This window comes from Anabrus simplex, chromosome 3 (genome assembly GCF_040414725.1).
Source record: "Anabrus simplex isolate iqAnaSimp1 chromosome 3, ASM4041472v1, whole genome shotgun sequence".
NCBI classification, from domain to species: domain Eukaryota; kingdom Metazoa; phylum Arthropoda; class Insecta; order Orthoptera; family Tettigoniidae; genus Anabrus; species Anabrus simplex.
This window is the reverse complement of record NC_090267.1, coordinates 120,997,387-121,019,465: the sequence shown is the minus strand read 5'-3', so window position 1 is coordinate 121,019,465 and position 22,079 is coordinate 120,997,387. Positions and strand designations below refer to the sequence as shown.

Genomic DNA, 22,079 nt, shown 5'->3' with positions numbered 1-22,079 from the left:
CTCATTAAAAGCATTCAACCCCACTTATTACCCTTTTCCTATTGGGATTTTCCGAAAACAAATCATACGTGTTTCTTTGTTTTTAAAGGAGATTCTAAATACCAATTTTTACATCTATAAACTTTGAAAGTTTTGGGATATAGATGCATTCTATTTAAAAATTCACCCCCTTTTCACACCCCAATTATTGGATTTTTCAAAACAAAAAAGTACGCCTTTGTTTATTTTAAAAGGAGATCCCAAACACCAATTTTCAGTTCTGTAATATCTTCAGGTTCTGAAATATAAGCAGCCTCATTAAAAGCATTCAACCCCACTTATTACCCTTTTCCACGCTTCCTATTGGGATTTTCCGAAAACAAATAATACGTGTTTCTTTATTTTTAAAGGAAGTTCTAAATACCAACGTTTACATCTATAAACTTTAAATCTTTTATATATAGATACAGTAATTTCAAAAATTCATCCCCTTTTCACCCCCCAAATTGATTGAATTTTCCAAAAACAAAAAATACGTGTTTCTTTATTTTTAAAGGAGATCCCAAACACCAATTTTCAGGTCTGTAATATCTTCATTTTCTGAGATATAAGTATCCTCTTTAATGGCATTCAACCAATTTTTCACCCCTTTTCACCCCCACCTATTGGGATTTTCCGAAAACAAAAAAGTACGTGTTTCCTTATTTTGATTGAAGATTCTAAATACCAATTTTTAATTCTGTGAACTTTAAAAGTTTTGAGATATAGATGCACTCATTTTAAAAATTCACCCTCCTTTTCACCCTCCCATTAATTGGATTTTCCAAAAACAAAAAAATACGTGTTTCTTTATTCTTAAAGCAGATCAAAAGTACCAATTTTCAGGTCTGTAATATCTTCAGTTTCTGAGATATAATTACCGGTATCCTGATTAAAGGCCGTCAACCCCTTTTTCACTCCTCCTATTGGGATTTTCTGAAAACAAAAAATAAGTTTTTCCTTATTTTTAAAGAAGATTCTAAATACCAATGTTTATATCTGTAAACTTTTAACGTTTTGTGATATAGATACACTCATTTTGAAATTTCACCCCCCTTTTCACCCCCTTAGCCACGGAATATCCAGAAATTCTCTCTTGACGAGCACCTACGTCTTAATATGAATATATCCCCAAAATTTCATTTCTTTATGTCCAGTAGTTTTGGCTCGGCGATGATGAATCAGTCAGTCAGGACAAGTTATTTTGTATATATAGATTAAGATATTAAGAGAATGAGTGAACTCCATCAAACATATTTTCATTGACATGACACAATTTTCCTGAACTGTTAATCTGAAGATATTTCACAATCTACAAAGGAGACATTTTAAAATAAAATTGTTGTCCTTGAGCGCCTTAATGCTGGGTCAAAATCTTCGTGGTAAATGAAATTCTGAATTGTTCATTATTAAAATATTAATTTTCTAAATAAATGTTGAACTATCTTTTACAAGGCTACTGGCAACAGACTGTGTTCCTTTGGTATAGGTATCCCCACTTGTTGAAAACAGTGAAATATATCAAAATCTAAATTACCCCTTACGTGACTCGGGATTTCAAGCTATATCCTTACGAAATTTCAGCTCAACCGGTACAGTAATTTTCGAGCTTATCCGGAACAAACAAACAGACACCATATCATTTTTCATTATGTTATAACTTTGTTTATGCTGTGACTGGAATGTGCACCACCGCAACGCCGGGAGTTTAACGGGAGGCAGAATGTGAAATTGAATAATTAGAAAATAACCCCTGTAATCCACAAGCTTGGCTGGTAATTCTTCCTTCTCCAGAACGGGGTTTTGGCACTAGGGAACTCTGGCTGCTGGACCATGGGGCTTTCTCTGTTTCCCGACAACCCGGACACCATCGAACCCCGCAGTTTCAAGACGGCTGCTCGATCTAATCAAACGAACATTTTAGGAAATGGACATGACTTGTTCATAATACATACTCCACACTAACATAATTTCTAAAGTATCTTTGCATGTGCTTTACACAAATTACCAGGGTTACATATCTATTTCCACCTTTGTGGTGTTCCCCCTTGCTCTTACTTCCTGATTTCACCGCTATTTATACCTCTTTACTAGGGCCCAAATTCTTATGTAAGCCTTTATTTATAGATAACTGAAAATATGAATTGCGGTGAATTGCGGTTCTAATACGGTTATACCTGTGTTTCATTTTACATGTGTTTACATATTCTTAGTAATACTACACATTTTTATGTATTATGTTCACAATATAATTTTTTTACCTATCTAGTGTGACCGTTCACAAGGTCACCTATAGGATGTCATGATACCCAGGAGATTAAATATGTTTTCCGCGTCATTCTACGGTAAAAACTGTCCAACTTAGGATTTTCCTATCCGCTCCGGGATGCGAATGACAGTACGCTGACTCGCGCGACCCAACACTAGTTGTCGGTAATTAGCAGCGAGGCAGTGCAGGATTGCTTGTACTTGGTGTTTTCTCACTCCAACTGCGAGCGAGATGAAAAGAGACGCGTTATCACGTGACTGGGAATTTAGGTCACTAGTAGGGCTTATGGAGGACATCCAACGTAAGAACTAACGTTATACCGTTATAACGTGCTCCGAATTTTTCTACTGTTTTATGGATTCTACGTTTACTACGCTGCATATGCCGCTACTAACCTGCCTGTGCTCTCTTCGCCCGTCCAGCTTCAACTGCTCGTGCTGCTTACCCTCCCTCTTTCCTTCCCCTACCGCTTCGCTGCGCATTGGGTACTGTATGCTCTCGTCCTTTCTGGACGCTTCTACCTGAATATAAATTGGCCTGCTCTGGGCTTGAGCAGCGAGTTGGGATGAACACGACGATTTGTGTGGAGGGAGGACTTGGTTTTATTTTGCTACCAGCTGGACTGTGTGCAATGTTTCTTTTAAAATGTGCTTTTGTATACCATTGAAAAGCTACGACTGCTGGACGGGTGAGCGAAAACTTTAATTTATTTCATTTCCATGTTGTTCTTTGAACTTTCTTTTAATGCTGCACTTCCTTAATTTTCAAATTGCCGTTACTGGCTACCAATGACAGTTCATGTTGATAATAAGCTAACTGCAGCTATTGATAGCGGTACCTTACTTTGGAATTACATTACCATCTCACTCCGAAGTTGGACTTTGTGATACATCAAGTGATTGCTGCGATATGAACCATTGAAATTCAACTGTTTTCCCGAGCAAACGCATGAATAGAATCAATTGAACTATCGCCTAGCTTCTGTTTGCTATTTTCGAATTTCATCGATACTGGCTGATCCTATTTTTCCAAATCCCTGTTGGCAGCCATTGGTACTGTTTTCTTTCACGTCCCTCCCCTTTCCCCACCTTCCTATTCCGCATCCCTTCCGCGCTTTTTTTCTTCTACATGTATTATTGTACAGTGGCCCATATGTCTTTCAAATTTTAATGTTTTTTCGTGTTCATACGTATATTTCTGTTTTCCTTGTGTAGGACACTCCTCATGTAAAAGAGGTTGTATTATTATTGAAGGTTTCGAGTCTAGCCGTTCTCTTTGAAAAACAAATCAAAAAATTAATATGGTTGTCCCATCTGTTTTTTCTCTTTTGGAAGTCAGAACTAACTGACCTTTGGATGATTGTTGTTTTCTTTGGCTTGTAAATGTTTTCTTCTGGGTGTTTTTTGCTAATATATTGTTATTATAAAAAATCTATTTCTTCTTTGCCCTTTTTTTGTTGTCGTATCCCTTTCCTTGCCCTCAAATTTTGTGCCTACCTCGGTTCCTCTGAATACATGGACTCAGTGAAAATGCTTCCATTATGCGCTCTGCTGAAAACCTTTCACCTTGAAAATTGAAAACTACCTGAGAACTTGTGCACGGACGGACTTATATATATATTTTTTTGGAGTGTTGTTACACCCCTTTTGCTACGCCATCACGTGCGTTGATTGGTGCTGCGTCAGTTGGATTAGTATACTGGTTCATGCCTTGTGTTTTTCTTGGTGCATTGTCTTACCATTCCCATTCTGGTGCATGGCGAGATCATATTCTGAGCGTACATACTTTACCTAAAACACGACACAGACCTACCCATACCACCTCCACGTCACATACACACACACTCATGAGACCCCACAAATGGTAGCAGACCTTTTTCTCTCATTACTCCATTTCTTTTAGTAAATTTTCCATTATGGCATGCTTCTCTGATAATTTCCCTTTGGGTGACGACAATTCTTCTCCCCCTCCTACTTATCATAATCTTTCTTTGCCTAACCCTCCCGTCAATGACTTGATTTCTTTTTCTATTTCTACTCCTCCGAGTTCCTTCTCTTATCCTTCGACTCCTTCATCCACTAACCCGTTTTCTGATCACAAATCTTTCCCGTTTTTTCACCATCACAACATGGCTCCGGATCTAGGCCCCTATTCTTCTCCATCCACTCCCCAACTTAGTGCTGTTGACAGTTCCTTGAATGTTCATATTATCAAACAATCTTTACTTCAGGTTCCGCAGTTAATAGCGACTGATCCTCGTAACCTTACTATGTGGCTTTTCTCTGTTCGTAAATTTCTCAATCTCAATATAGCCTCTTTTCCTCAAATGCTTGGTTTGTTATCCGCTAAGACCACGGGTTTTTTTTCTAAATTTTGGTTGGATAACATGTCTCATTTTTCCACCTGGTATGAGTTACGTAATGCTATTCATAATTATTTTTTGCCTTATGAGATACGTTTTAAACTCAGTACCGAGTTCATTCGTCGTCACCAACTTCCGACTGAATCCGCACATGATTATTTAGATTCTATCACTACTTATAGTGATGTACTAAATATTGCCCACAATGTTGCTGAATTAATTTCGATTGTTCAGTTTTATGCTACTCCCTCCTTTCGACAACTTTTTAATGCACTGAACCCTCCAACTTCTATGCTTCAATTATATAATCTGGCTCAATCTCATGCTTTGTCTGCGTTAAGCGATACTTCTTATTATTCTTCCGTTCCACCACCGCCTATTCCGTCTTCCTTTTCCTCCACATCATCTTCTGCTCTGCGTCCTTGTAATGTTCGTTCCCCCATTGTCTGTTTTCGCTGTAAAGGACCGGGTCATATTTCTAAGTTATGCACCACTCTGCCTGTGGGAAACGCCTTTCCCCCTCGCCGCTAGGCAGTCGGCGTATTCATGGGGAAAATCTGCCTTCCCACACTCTTCAGACACCTCGTCCTACCTCTGTGATTTCACCCATTCCCTTCACCTCTTCTTCCTTTTCGCCTTGTTCTACCTCTTTCCTACCTCCGACCTCTCATGTTCTCGTCACCGTTAATAACCTACCCTCTCTTGCTTTGTTAGATTCTGGTGCTGCTGTTTCTCTTATTAGTTTGTCATTTTTTCAATCTTTGCAATCTTTATGTCCCCAGCTCTCCTATTCTCCCTCTACTGTACGTTGTCTTTCTGCCTGCAATCAACCTTTAGAAATCGTTGGTGCTATTTCTTTGAATATTAAGATGCAAGATTTTTCTTGGCCTTTTACCTTTTTGGTTGTTCAGACCTTATCATCACCTATTATTTTAGGTTTTGATTTTTTTTCCCATACTGGACTTATATTGGATTCGGTCAACTCTACGGTCTCTTTTCATTTTTCCTCTAAGTCTATTCCATTGGTTCATAGTTTTGACTTCCCTCTTTCTCATCCCTCTACATGTTTACCTATAAATTCTGTTCATTCTGACCGCGTTCAGTCCTTACTTGAAGAGTTTTCCGATGTCATTACCCCCACTTTGGGCACCGTTAAAAATTTTTCTGCTCACATTGATCTTACTGATCCTACCCCGGTTCGTTCTTCTCCTTATTTTTTGAGTCCCCCTCACATGAAAATTTTGAATGCCTTAGTTGACCAAATGCTTCAAACTGAGACTATTATTCCATCATCTTCTAATTATGCCTCTCCCGCTTTCATCGTCGATAAACCCGATGGATCCTCTCGTTTTATAGTGGACTATAGAAAATTAAATTCTCGCATCCTCTATGATGCCTATCCCATGCCAAAATTGCAATCTGATTTTCAACATTTTTCAAATGCTCAGTTTTTTACCATCTTTGATTTAAATTCGGCTTATAATCAAATTCCTTTAGATGACGTTAGTTCTCGCTATACCGCTTTTATTACCCCGAATGGACTATATCAATTCAAAAAAGTCCCTTTCGGTTTGAATCTTGGCTCACAAATTATGCAGCGGTTTGTGGATTCCTTGTTTGCTGATATAAAATATAAATACTTATTTCCTTTTATTGATGATATTCTTATTTATTCTTCAGATTTTGAAACCCATTTACTCCATGTTCGTGAATTATTGACTCGCCTCCGCTCAGTCGGCTTAACTGTCAACCCTTCTAAGGTGCTTATCGCCCAGACATCTATTAAATTTTTGGGTCACATCTTAAGTTCACAGGGGGTGGCTGTCGACCCTGAAAGAGTTTCTGCCATTCACAAAATACCTCCTCCTTCTAATCTTAAGCAATTACGTTCTTTTCTTGGGATGATTGGTTTTTATGCCAAATATATTCCTAATTTTTCTTTACTTTCCGAACCCCTCAATCTGCTTAAACGTAAAGGTATCAAATTTCATTGGTCTTCTCTTCAACAAACCGCCTTTGATACGTTAAAATCTAAGCTCTCTCAGGCCCCTCTTTTGCAAATCCCTGATTTTGATTTTAAATTTGAACTTTCCACTGACGCCTCCGATGTTGCCATAGGTGCTGTTCTCCAGCAGACGAAGAACGATCAAACTTTACCTGTTGCTTATTTCAGTCGTCTTCTTACCCCCGTTGAACGTAAATATTCTGTGTATGAAAGGGAGGCTTTAGCTCTCATTCTTTCCATTGAGCATTTTGCGGAGTACTTAGACCATCGCGAATTTTTAGTTAGTACTGATAACCAGGCCCTTTCTTGGTTATTACATAATGCCCCCAAAATTGGACGTACCGGTAGATGGTTGCTTCGCCTATCCCGTTTCAAATTTTCCCTCAAGTTCGTTTCCGGGTATCATAATTCTGTTGCTGACGCGCTATCTCGGCTTTTTGATGATACTTCATCTCATCTTTCTGAGCTTAATCAACTTCCTATCAATTCTGTTACTTCTATTTCTTCCCTTATTAATTTTCCCCTTTCCTTTCAATCATGTCTTGATCATCAAAAACTTGATCCTTATTGTCAACAACTTTGTCAAGATCTTTCTTCTCCCGATTATTCTGGCCCCTTTCGTCTCCACAATCAGCTTTTAATTTTCAAACCTACTCCGCGCGCCACTCCTCGTCTCGTTCTCCCTTCCAGTCTCCGACAAATGGTTTTTCAATATTTCCATGGATCCCCTGTTGGGGGTCACTTTGGTATGTCTAAAACTTATGCTCGTCTTGCTTCTCAGTTCTTTTGGCCTCAGATGCGGAAAGAGGTATATTCGTGGGTCCGCTCATGTGACTTGTGTCAGAAACATAAGCCCCCCAATCATCAGCCCTATGGTAATTATGCTGCCTCCCCCCCTACTTACCCTGCTGAGAAATTCTATGTTGATATTGTGGGACCTCTTGTAAAATCTTCGAAATCTAACTCTTATATTTTCACCTTACTCTATGGTTTTTCTAAATTTATTGTTCTTCGTCCATTACGAACTATTTCTTCCCAGATAATTATTAACTTACTATCTACCCAAATTTTCCCCATCACTGGAATTCCTAAAATGTTGGTGTCTGATAATGCTACTGTTTTCACTTCTAAACTCTTCTATAATTTTTGTTTTTCTCATGGGATTAAGAAAATCAATATTTCCCCCTACCACCCTCAAGCTAACATCGTTGAGCGTTATCATCGTAATCTAAAATCCCTTCTATCTATTTTTCATTCACATGATCACCGGACTTGGGATGCCGAATTGCCTTATTTTGCCTTGGCATCAAACGCTACTGTTCATAATTCAACCTCTTATACTCCGGCTAAATTATTTTAGGCCGTGAATTACACACCCCTCTCTCTTTGACATGGGATTTGTCCTCTTTGTTGAACACACCACCTCATCTTCTCACCCCTGATCATTTGCAAGATGCTCTCAAAAAGTTGTTTCAAGCCAGAGACCTCCATAAAAAAACTTACAATTCTCGGGTTCGCTCTCCCACCTTCAAACCTTTGGATTTAGTTCTCTTCAAAAACCTTCCCATCAGTTCCTCCTCTCAACACTTATCTGCTAAGCTTTCTCCCCGTTGGCTTGGGCCCTTTCGCATTCTTTCCTTTCCGTCCCCTGTTACAGCTTTGTTGCAATCCTTGGACAATCCTAATGATATTCGTAAGGCTCATTTTTCCCTCTTAAAAAATTTCTCCGCTTAACCCCTTGGCTTGCCGCAGGGATGGACAATTCATACTTCATTTCATCTTTTTTTCCTAGTGTACTATTGTTTTGTCTTTACTTGCGATTGTTCACCCATGTCCCCCCCTTTTTTCTTTCCCTTTTTTCTGTGGTTCATATCTTTGCTTTTTTCTTTCGCTCACCCGGTCATGCTCCCTCCACACACTTCGTCACTTCCTCCGGCTCCCCCATCGATCATTTCCCCTGATGGGTTTCTTTTTTTATGGGACACCATTTTATTAAATACTCCTCTGTCATTGTACTTTCATTTACTTAACTTTTTTGAAAATTTTTTTGTACGGCCACTTATATATACATATTGTAACTTTAATTGTAAAACTTTTTGTAACCCCTCTCCTTTTCTTGTCTCATCCCTCCCTTTTTTGATCCGGATCGTTCTTTCTCTTTTATTCCCCTCCCCTCTGCCCCTCCCTTTTTTTCTTTTCTCTTCTTACTTGTAACTCATGCCTGTTCTTGCTTTTTGTTTTTGCCTCCTCGACGACGACACTCTCTTCGTGTTCCTGAGTTCGGCGCCCCTCTGGAGCATCAATGGACTTTCGTCGCTTCTACACCCAATCCTTCGGATTTCTCCGGCTGCTGGGAGTATATAACGTGCTCCGAATTTTTCTACTGTTTTATGGATTCTACGTTTACTACGCTGCATATGCCGCTACTAACCTGCCTGTGCTCTCTTCGCCCGTCCAGCTTCAACTGCTCGTGCTGCTTACCCTCCCTCTTTCCTTCCCCTACCGCTTCGCTGCGCATTGGGTACTGTATGCTCTCGTCCTTTCTGGACGCTTCTACCTGAATATAAATTGGCCTGCTCTGGGCTTGAGCAGCGAGTTGGGATGAACACGACGATTTGTGTGGAGGGAGGACTTGGTTTTATTTTGCTACCAGCTGGACTGTGTGCAATGTTTCTTTTAAAATGTGCTTTTGTATACCATTGAAAAGCTACGACTGCTGGACGGGTGAGCGAAAACTTTAATTTATTTCATTTCCATGTTGTTCTTTGAACTTTCTTTTAATGCTGCACTTCCTTAATTTTCAAATTGCCGTTACTGGCTACCAATGACAGTTCATGTTGATAATAAGCTAACTGCAGCTATTGATAGCGGTACCTTACTTTGGAATTACATTACCATCTCACTCCGAAGTTGGACTTTGTGATACGTCAAGTGATTGCTGCGATATGAACCATTGAAATTCAACTGTTTTCCCGAGCAAACGCATGAATAGAATCAATTGAACTATCGCCTAGCTTCTGTTTGCTATTTTCGAATTTCATCGATACTGGCTGATCCTATTTTTCCAAATCCCTGTTGGCAGCCATTGGTACTGTTTTCTTTCACGTCCCTCCCCTTTCCCCACCTTCCTATTCCGCATCCCTTCCGCGCTTTTTTTCTTCTACATGTATTATTGTACAGTGGCCCATATGTCTTTCAAATTTTAATGTTTTTTCGTGTTCATACGTATATTTCTGTTTTCCTTGTGTAGGACACTCCTCATGTAAAAGAGGTTGTATTATTATTGAAGGTTTCGAGTCTAGCCGTTCTCTTTGAAAAACAAATCAAAAAATTAATATGGTTGTCCCATCTGTTTTTTCTCTTTTGGAAGTCAGAACTAACTGACCTTTGGATGGTTGTTGTTTTCTTTGGCTTGTAAATGTTTTCTTCTGGGTGTTTTTTGTTAATATATTGTTATTATAAAAAAACTATTTCTTCTTTGCCCTTTTTTTTGTTGTCGTATGCCTTTCCTTGCCCTCAAATTTTGTGCCTACCTCGGTTCCTCTGAATACATGGACTCAGTGAAAATGCTTCCATTATGCGCTCTGCTGAAAACCTTTCACCTTGAAAATTGAAAACTACCTGAGAACTTGTGCACGGACGGACTTATATTTTTTTTTTTTGGAGTGTTGTTACACCCCTTTTGCTACGCCATCACGTGCGTTGATTGGTGCTGCGTCAGTTGGATTAGTATACTGGTTCATGCCTTGTGTTTTTCTTGGTGCATTGTCTTACCATTCCCATTCTGGTGCATGGCGAGATCATATTCTGAGCGTACATACTTTACCTAAAACACGACACAGACCTACCCATACCACCTCCACGTCACATACACACACACTCAAGAGACCCCACACCGTATTTCCCTCATCAATTCACCACTGCCAACTCACCGAATTCAATTGTTTTTCATCAGATAATTTTTTTAAATCGCAAAATACTCAACGGAGAGTCACGTGCAAACATTCTTTCGAATCAGATAATTGTAAAACAATTATAAAGCCGAGAAGTACTCTACATAATTGAAATAACGGTAATTACGCCGGAACAAGGATGCGCCTTAATGGTTACTAGATGTTGGGTCTCAACCGTGGCAGCTAGCTGAAGGATTCCCCTGGCGCTCGTCATCATCCATCGACAGAGACCAAAGGATGCTTTTAAGATTGCTTGAGAATCAACGAAAGTATTTAATTAGATTCACTCAGTGGAAATGGGAGTACAGGAGCTACAATTTGATACCCCGTTTGTTACTCTTCGTTACGTACTACCGGAGCACATCTCGAGAAAGGGGTGTGTCTTCCCCCCACTGCCAGCTTCAGGGTATCTTGCCTATATAGTTCAAGGCTGAAGAACAGACACGAGCAGTTCATTTTCAGTGCGACATCAGTTCGCTACCAGTTCGTCGTGATTTGTGTGTGAGTCCTTTGTGAAGAAATCATTCTGAAGTGTGAACAGTGTAATACAGTGATTGATTAAAATCTGGGAATGTATGTGGAAGTAACCACAATCTGATTGTTTGCGAGTAAAGTGTGTCGCTAACAAATATAGTAGAAACGGCACGAAACCATGATGATCGCTGTCCGTGTGACGAAGAGGTCGTGTATCGAGCCTCATGTATGTTTAAACTAATACGGGTCAATTAACATAAGTTGGCCTGCATTTAACTAAGTGCGTGGAACGAGTGTATCAGAGACGAACGTAAAATATTTAGGAAAGTCAATGACGGCTCGTTGTCGGCATGTATAGGGGCAGTGCCTCGTTAGACCAATCCCTAACGCAGTAGAGAGCTCGACTTACGTATGACTAAGTGCAGTGGAGTGTGCCTGAATTATTATTATAGGTACAATACGAAAATGTTAACACAATAGTAGCGTGTCCAGTGACAGGTTTAAGTGAACCAGTGAACTTCATGACGTAGAGTACCTGTCAATACGAAGGATAGGTAGATGAGGAGGGAATAATGTCGGGCTTCAGAGACATAACCGTCATTAGGCTGGGGTGCTCGTGTCATTGAGCAGATCCAACCATATATTTAATCTGTATGTGTGATATAAACTAATGCATTCACATGAAATAACTCCCCCTCGTTTACATAAGGAGTCTACAAGAGCGTCGGATTGAACGAGATATCTAGCTGTCTGCCGGTATTTCGCCCTGTGTAGCAGAAAGAATGAGACATCTAGCAGCCTGCCGGAATTTTGCCTGGTATAGCAGAATTAACTTCGCTTGAGATCATGCCGTCATGCTCGTGACTCGCCAGTTGGTCACCAAAGGGCTTCACATCGCTGAAGACATCATGCAGGCCGAGTAAATTCACGGGTGTGCCCTCCTGTAAAGCAGTGTTCGTGGTTCCTGAAGGATGAGTACATTTTCAACTATTAGTATCTTTGAACGTCGTATCCTAGTGTAGATACAAAGTAAATTTGCATGTAGATGTAGCGTAGATCGCCAATATGCTGTTTCAGCGGGATTACAGCATTTTATTTGATGGGTTTTATAGGAGACGTTTCGTCATGTTTGGGCAATCATATTACATTTCTGTTTATTTACAAGGGATTATAGTGCATGACGTACATTTAAGAACCGTAGATTAACTAAGTGGGGGCCGATGACCTTCGATGTTAGGCCCCTTTAAACAACAAGCATCATCATCATCATCATCATTAACTAAGTGCGAAGTGTCGTAAAATAATAGGGCGTAAATATTATGTACAAATGACTCAGATCATCACCAATTCACTAGCTAACAGGAGTCATCACAAGTTTCTCAATATGCTGATTGGACGCTTCGCATAATGATATAAGAATTCCCCACATAGAATTTAAGACGTCGAAGACAACGAACGAGACATGAGAATGAAATATGCATTGTGTACCTATTTAGCTCGGAAGTGATTAAGATACTGTAACTTGACCCATGTCGTAGAAACATCTGCCAGGTGGCTTGTTTTCAGCGTGTAGAGGGGTAAGAAACAGCTTATTGCCTAGGCTATAGTTCAGACTGGTATTGAGAAATGTAAATGAAGCTCCTTTCAAGTAAAATTGATTAGCGTGAGGCATATGCCGCGCCACAGATAAAATAATTAAGGCCGGAAGTAGATACAAGGTGTGATAAGTTGAGATGAGCCGCCAGGAAAAGAATGATGCATTTCGCTGTGCGGAGACAAATTTAAAGAGCCCAGAGAGGCGACTCTTTGTGTTCTGAAAGTGAAGCAGGCATAGTGGGCGTGATTTATGGTACCCGGCGAAAGGACGAAGACACGCCGACTGCTCTCCCTGTCTGTGAAGGTTATAGGAGCGTTATCTGTCGTATTACCCTCAAACCAATGATTCCAAGCTACCATTTATTATTAGCACCGTTGATTAAACTACAGTGTTCTGAGATGATCGATTCCCCCAAATTTCTTCTTTAACTATTTAAAAAGAATCGAGTTACAGATTAGCATACTCGTGTCTTAGGAGACCTAGGTTCGCTCCTTGGATACAGTGAAAGTTTGTGTTCACTGTCACTACCAACAGAGGGATTGAATCTCTTGCAACTTCATCTAGTAGTTTAAAGTGCATATGTTTGTCTATTTATTACAGAATGCGCAAATTGTATATTCATGAGATATTGGATGTTGAAGTCGTTCCATGGATTTTTTCGCACGCAGTGTTGTAAAATTGTACATAATGTCATGTTTGGTGTATTTGCTGGAATCCTAATGAAACAAGCCTGTGTATTATATTCCATAATCAGCAATGATTCATTTAGGGAAATGGCATGATACGACTTTCAAATATTTGGAAATGTAGTCATAGAAACATATATTTACTTCAGTTCATCCGATGTTAGGGTACCGTAGCTTGGAATAATTTGAATATATTGATTCTTGGCAGGTAAACAGAATTATATCAGGGTATGCTCATACTAAATAAGTATGAGTGATTATGGTAGGTAATGCGCAATGTGAGAAGAGTAAGTGAAAGTGTAAATAATTCAAGAGGAAACGCCTCTTTAGGTTTGAAATAATTAAACGTCGAATGAGGTGTAGAGAGAGACTAACGGACATTCACGACGTCAAGATCACTATACATATTATTTGTAAAGTATGTTATATGGCATATCCATGTGAATAAGATGTGTTTCAGTAGTATAGTAAAGTTGTTATATAAGATGTAGTTTCTCTTCTCATTAGTAATGAATTAGTATTCCTCTCGTAATTAATATTCCCTTATTATAGAGATTATTAGAAGATTATCGCCCCATCAGACGGTCCATTCAGACCCGTAATGCTATACCGGCTCAGCTAGCATACAATTTTAGTAGCGGAGATGAGACTTCGATACTGGGCTGAGTTCGAAGCTCATCAGAGATGCTCCATTCCAATGTCATGTTTATAAGCCACGGTAATTCGTTTATGTACTGAAGCCTTGAACAGGTACACTAGGTAATTATACCCAAAAACTGTGTCAGTTCATTTAATTTTCAGACTATATTAAAACAATTGGCGAAATTCATCTCGTGTAGAATGTATTTCAATTGCTCAAGGTTCCCTTTAAAATTCCTTTAACATTAGGATTTCTAACTCTTTGCCTGTGAAATACAGTTCGTCCGACTGCCTCATCTGCATACGAGAGCGCTAATCCGTTCTCAGAATCTGGGATCGCTAGGTGCTTTTCATTGGTCAGAGTTTCTAAAAGCCTCCATGCAGTCTTGAAACGAAATCTATGTTATTCAAGCTTTCTATCTGTTTGCGAAATGATTAGTAGCGAACAAGCAGAGTCCCCGGATATCTCATCCAGTTGGTTTAATGTTTTAAAATATGCCCCGGTTACTTCCTGCGATGGTCCTTATCAGCCTACAAGAGAATTTTATCGGATTAGTGTCAAAATAACAGAATGGAAAACATAGAGAACTACTTGGTGACACACTGCGCATCATGATTTTAAAGGAAAGTTACCGTCCTATTTGTGTTAATAGGGGTTTAATGACAGATTCTATATTACCTTTATTCAATAACATTTATTTGTTTCATTTTCAGGGCATGAGGGCAACAATATATCGTGAAATATACGCCGGGATTTACAGTGCAAAACATTTAGTAATATTTGACGTATTTTGGCTATGTCTTAACTTTGGTTATTTAATGCTGTCAAAATTAGAAATTAGAGGAAAGTATCGCTGACACGCTTCTGCTCCGACTAACTGTAAATTAATGGACTTGCCAGACGTGTAAGAAATGTATATAAAGACACTGTCGTGGATAAGATATCTCAGATATTCCAATACGGGTACTGTTTATTTTCTTTATGAGTTTTAGATCTCTAGTATGGCTATTAGCTGCTGTAAATAAATTATAAAATTAGAAAACAATAGACTATATCAATTATCTAAACAGCAACGATGACATTGGCGTAAAACACGGGGATATTTAAAAAAGTTTATCTCATATCATAACCATAAGTCGCATTAAAGGATTTTACGAATATTTTTGTATATTTAATGCATTAGTAGTATGGCATATTTTATGAATATTACATATTTAATTACATATTCCATTGATACTTATTACATATATAATATTGAAAACATTTCTTAGTAGACAAAGTAGGGGTCCCCAAATTCCGAAAAACGTAAAATTAAGTAATTCCCTCAATTATGCCTACAATTGAAGGGCCAAAAGGCCCCGAAAGGTTTCAAATTGTGAGACTTGGATATCTCTATCAAACTTTAAATAAATCGAAAAAGATTCCCGGCCCAATGCAGTTCCGGAAACATAGCTTAAAATCGCTTATTACTTTACTCGTTTTCATTTTGATACAAATCCTAGCCGAATTAACTTATTTACATAGCCTTAATTCACTTTAATGTGTTCCTTGGTTCAATACCCTCAGATGTTTTTTTAATGTCCACACCGAATATAGTTATAAGGGCTTTAGTGAAACTCTTCACTGACTCACATTAACGTTCTTAGTGCTAGAAAAAGGCAAACTGCTAATATAATCAACCGTATAACGATAATTGAGAAAATTATTTTAATTTTTAGGCAGAAATAAATAATTATTATTTATTATTTGTATTTACCTAAAATTCATAACTCATGTTTCTAGGATGTTTTCAAAATTGAGTTGATTGCCATGAGGGCTGTATTAATTATGTACATGTTTCGCACTTTTATTTTGCATAAAAATCCCTTATCTGACAGGTAGCATGGTGAGCATGGGGACAGGGCGATAATTCATGAGTATCAATCCTCTCCAGTCCTCCTGCTTTCTCTTCTTATAAACAGCATGTCGGACATGGTCTACCTTGTGTTGTCCGCCACACAAATAGTGCGGGCTTTGCCGCTCCAGCCTCCTCCCCTATATTCTTTTTATAAATGACTAAATGCACACCAGCTCTGGTTTCTGCAAGGCAAAGTACGTGTCGAGTGATTGTTAGCCAGACGGCTTAGTGAATCAACGAAGTAATACGGCGAGTGAATTAATTTGTATTGTCCATCGTTCGAAGGATTTGATGTTCCACGGATTTACAGCTTTCTTTAAACCGCGAAAACATTCCAGATGTTAGAACAATATTTCAGTATTAGCATAAACATCGTAGCAAGGTCTATTGGAGTGTAAGTTACTTTAAACCACAATCATTCATAAAGTGTTAGGACAATTTTCAGCGATAGTGTAAAAATCGGTAACTACTAAACTTTACTTGTGGACTCGTGAAAGGTGTTAGATTTAACTGTATAAATAGATTGTGACATTTCTTTCCGGGAGTTGAAACTCGATATTTTGCTCGTGAGCTCGACCACTGAAATATTAGACTATCTTTTTTAACCGTAAACTTCACACCGTAGTTTGGTTAGGTAACTTAAGCGAGGAGATTATGTGACATCATTTGTATCTTCGAGAACGTACCTTCCGCCCAGGGACTGCAGGCTGGGTCTCTCCAAACAGTGCCTAACCAAACGAGTTGCCCGTACGGTTAGGGGCGAGTAGTTGTGAGCTTGAATTCGGGTGATATAGGGTTGGAACGTTACTGTCGGCAGACTTGAAGGTGGTTTTCCGTAGTTTCCCATTTTCGCACCGTGAAAATGCTAGGGTTGTACCTTAGCTAAGGCCACGGCCGTTTCCTTCCCACTCCTAGCCCTTTCATATCCCATCGCTGCCATAAGACCTATCTGTGTCGACGCGAAGTAAAGCAACTTGTCTACAGGGACTTTCCTGCCTAGGATGGTGGGATTGGAACATCTAGAACTTCGAGTTCAGCTTAGTGACGGAGTGTTGGAAAGAAATAAGATGTACTAGGTGTTATCAGTTTCACATTTTCATGTGTTAACTTTAACATTTACTCTAAAACAGGTTATCGAGACCTAGTTACCATAATAGTCTCTAAGATAACCTTTCTCCGTGCCTGATTCCGATTACGGTACAGTACACGCCCTACGAAATTAATCAGCTCTTGTTCTTAGCTGGCCTATGCCACAGGTTTTTCCTGGTACAGTATTGGCTACAGAAATGTTGCGGTCTGCGAGAAAGTGGTGGAGGGCAAAAAGGAAGACCAGAACACAAAGGGAATCAATGTGCTAATATCTACCTTTGTAATATCAATATAATCTAAATATATGTATTAGTAATGGCGTAGAAAATGTTATTTACATCTGCACTTAGAACCTCTTCGTGTCATGCTGGTGATCCGGAAGTGGATGGAGGACTTGTTGACAGACGTACCTTCCTGTTGAGTGGATCCAATTTCAGATGTGCCAGATGCCACCGTGCCGTGTGCCGCCCGTGCAACTAGCGATCGCATAATCTGTAATCGTGCCGGATGCGACCGGTGTTGACAACCCAGTTTTAATTTAATAAGAAATGTCATCATCCAAGATACGGTACGCTAAATCTGAACAAAGAAAGGTTAGAAAATAGGCCTAATATTTATACTACTCCTTACCGGGTTGGGAATGAAATTGTTCTTTGTTCCGTTCAAATAGCGAACTACTATAACCACAAACCGTGCACAATATTTAATTACATACACTGAATTAATCGTCGGTAAGAACAATTTAAAAACATTAAGTGGCATATGGCTTTAGTGCCGCGAGTGTCCGAGGACATGTTAGGCTCGCCAGGAGCAGGTCTTTTGATTTGACACCCGTAGACTACCTGCACGTCGTGATGAGGATACATTGGTGATGAAGATGACAATACACCCAGCCTCCGTGCCGGGAATCGAACCCCGGACCGAGGTGACTAGAGGCTAGCACGCTAACAATTTAGCCACGGAGCCGGTGTCGTCACCGATATAAATCTTTACGGAGAACAATCCCAACGATTGCGTGAAATGTTTATAAATAGTAATTAATGAGTGCATTTCTATGACGAAAGTTCAAATAAAACATGCATACATTATTTCACACACAAAGGTAATATCTAAAACCAACTCAAGAACTCGTCGTTGGAAACTAAATCAGTGCAATGTTTAGTTTGGGATGCCATAAATAGAGATATTCCTCCCCTAGAAAAAGCATAGATGAGTCATAAATAATGCAAGATATATTTTAAAATCAAAACCCTAAAAAATGCGGGGGAAAATGTACAATCAGTTATTTCTACACTGAATACTACAACAACACCAGTTCAGTTATACTTTCACGAAGGTCCGACTCGTTGGCTGAATAGTCAGCGTTCTTGCCATCGGTTCAGAGGGTCCAGGGTTCGATTCCCGACCGAGTCGGGGAATTTAATCGTTTCTGATTAATTCTTCTGGCTTGGAGACTGGGTGTTTGTGTCCGTCCCAACATTATCCTCTTCGTAATCACACAACGCACTACACGACCAACACCACAGAAACACCCAATAGTGATTACATCCCTCCATATAGGGTTGCGTCAGGAAGGGCATCCGGGCGTAAAACAGGGCAATATCCACATGTGCGACGCAGTTCGCACCGGCAAACCCACAGGTGTGGGAAAAGCGGTAGGGAAAGGAGATGAAGAAGAAGTTATATTTTCACGAAGATTATGTTTGTAAATAATAATAATAATAATAACACCAATAATAGGAATTGTTTGCATTTTGTGCGCGTGTGTGTGTGTGTGTGTGTGTGTGTGTGTGTGTGTGTGCGACGCCCAGCAAAGTCTACAGCACGAAGAGATCTGAAATTTCGAACACAGGTAGAAGGAAGGGCGTTCGAATGCACCTCGAAGCCGTATTTTTCGTTTTCGCTTTCATTGGTGAGTGATGAACAAAAAACCACCCGGAAACGTGTGTTGGAATACGACAATCCAAAGAGCTGTCACCAAGATTGAATGCATAGATTCACTGTAGCTAGGCAATGAGCGTAAGATAGGTAATACAAGTCAAGGAGCCATTTTAAGCCCATGGTGTAGGAAGTCATTTTATGTCCTTAACACGAGGAGCCATATTCAGTCAGTCCGTGATATCCATAAGTGTTTGTGTGTATGAGTGCGATGCGTGGCTAAATCCACAGACCGGAGATATCTAAAGATGTGTTTTCACAACGATATGAAAAATATAGGTAAACAAATGCTTATTTTCTGCGAAACTACCGCAGACAGGATCTGGAGAAGTTGCTTATTCTGGAATATGGTGTTTGAGAAAGCGTAAAATGTGAAAATGCTTAAATAACCCTACGTAAATAAATAAATAAATAAATAAATAAATAAATAAAATAAATTGTTACCTGCGGGTAACCACCCTAAACGTTTTTCTTAACTCTCGCAACATGGAGAAAAGGACCAACGGAAAAACTACCCTAGGTGGTATAAAATCCACTCCCAGTTTTGATGGGGCAAGCAAGCCTTTGGATTCTGGGGAGCTTGCACCTTCATGTGAGACGAAGAAACGTTTTAAGTTCTTGACGACCATCAACATCAATTCCCTCCCAGAGACAGGAAAACTAAAGCATACGCTAGATGTTTTAACTAAACACAACATCCTGATAACAGCCGTGAAAGAGACCAGATTCCTCGATCAAGAAGTGATAGAATCACAAGGTTATCGGATCTACAAAGGGCAACCCGGTGAAAGAGTGATGAAGAATGTGCCTCACTTGGGGACAGGCTTCATAGTCAGCAGCAAAATGATCAAGTCCATCATCTCCTTTTCATCTCAAAATGGAAGAACGTCCACTATAGCTTTTAAAACTCTCAACAAAGCATACACAGTTGTTAACTTCCATGCACCTACTAATGACACCAACAGGAAAAATATTGAAAACGTGTATACCTTTTGGAGGGTACTCGAAGAGACAATGAACCGGATCCCAAAGCACCACATAACTATTTTAATGGGAGACTTTAACGCCCAGATTGGCAAAGAGAGAAAATTCAAGAACATAGTTGGAGATTACCCAGCCCACAAGAGGACCAAAAGGAATGGAGAAAGGCTGATTGACCTGTGCAGAAATTACAACTTAGTCCTCAAATCTACAGCTTTCAAACGCCTTCCTAAGAAAGCCATGACTTGGAGATGCCCTAACTCAATGCTTGGGGAATTCCAGCTGGACCACGTAGCCATCAGTAGAAGAAACAGCAAAGAAGTACTGAATGTCAAAGTATTGAGAAGTGCAAACATTGATTCAAATCACTATCTTTCTTTGATCAAAGCCAATTTCATCCCTCTTAAAAGAAGCAGAGAAAACCTCTGCATCAACTCGCGAATTCCAAGGTTCAATCCAGCCAAGCTGAAAGATAACAATAACTTCACCGAGACCCTGGCTAAAAAGAAAGCCAAAAAGATTGGCCCCAACTACAGAAGGCACTAATAGCTGCAGCGACAACCACCATCCCGGCGATCAGAAAGAACAAACATCCATGGTGGAAAACTACTTGTGACAAAGCAATAGAAGAGAGAAAGCAAATATGGCTAAAATGGAACCGTAACAAAAGTCTGGAAAACCATAAAAGCTTCTTAGAAGTTAGGAAAACTGCTACTAAAATTATCAGGAACACCACGAGGCAGTACAATAAAAATATCATTGAACAAGCAGAGAGGGATTTTCAAAGAAACAACACTAGAGACTTCTACCAAACTTTTAAATCTCAAATAACACCCTACTCAGCCCCTACACTTCACCTTCGGGGAGCTGACGGAAAGCTGAAAATGAACAATGAAGAGTGCACCACAGTTCTAGCAGAGTATTTCAACAACCTTCTAAATTCAAGGGAACCCAAGGAGAAACTGCATTTGGAACCTCAGAATGTTACTAAGTCGGACTCTCTCTCACCAACAAAGGGGGAGATCCAGAAAGCCATTTCAGAATTGAAATGTTACAAAGCAGCGGGGGAGGATGGAATCATAGCAGAGCTCTGGAAATACGCTGATGAGGAGTCAATCCAAAGTATCCATGATATCATATCAAACATCTGGGTGACAGAAGCGTTACCTAGCGACTGGACCTCAGCTATCATCCACCCGTTACACAAAAAAGGCGACAAATCTGATCTCAACAACTACAGAGGGATTTCCCTTGTATCAGTGACGTACAAGATACTCTCCAAAGTATTACTCACAAGAGTAGAGGCTCAACTAGACTCCTGCATTGGAGAGTACCAGGCTGGGTTTCGTAAGTCAAGGTCATGCGCCGAACAAATCCTGAACCTCAAAACCATCATCACTTACAAAAACCTAAGCGCCTCACCCTACGTGGCAACATTTGTTGACTTTCAGAAGGCCTACGATTCAGTAGATAGAGAGTCACTCTTCCAGGCACTTGCTGAACTGGGACTAGATAAGAAAACCTTGAATCTAGTGAAAGCAACTCTTACCAACACTACAGCCAGAATCAAATTCAGAGGGGAACTGTCCCAGGGCTTTGAGATCAAAACAGGTGTTAGACAAGGGGATGGCCTATCTCCAATCCTCTTTAATTGCCTACTTGAGAAAGTCATTCGTGAGTGGACGAAAATGCTAAAGGATGACTCTGGATTGAGAATTGGCTACAAGAAAGACAAGTTAACAGTTAACTGTTTAGCCTTCGCAGACGACCTTACACTCCTGGCATCCAGTGTGGAGGAAGCTATCCATCAACTATCCTCTCTCGACCACATAGCCGCTAAAGTAGGGCTGGAGATCGCCATCAACAAAACACAGTTTATCACCAACATCAAAGATGCACCCAAATCAATCCCACTGGGGGACAAAACAGTACAAAGGACTAACTCCTTCAAATACCTAGGAGAATGGATAACTCCAAACATGAATGAAGATCAGGCCATGAACAGCAGATGCATCAAATTGGAAAATGCCTACCACCTATGTAAGAGTATGTACAAATCCAAATACCTCTCACTTAACCTCAAAATTAGGCATTACACTACTGTAGTGAGACCGTCAGTACTATACGCCTCAGAATGCCTAAACATGGTAAGAAAAGGGCAACTTAGAAA

General features: G+C 39.8%; 1 protein-coding gene across 1 annotated transcript in view; it reads right to left on the bottom strand.

Annotated features, from left to right (window-relative positions):
• Positions 1 to 22,079, bottom strand: part of LOC136866682 (protein O-mannosyl-transferase TMTC1) — a 1,311,158-nt gene that overhangs the window by 392,969 nt on the left and 896,110 nt on the right. The gene's annotated exons all lie outside the window — the stretch shown is intronic.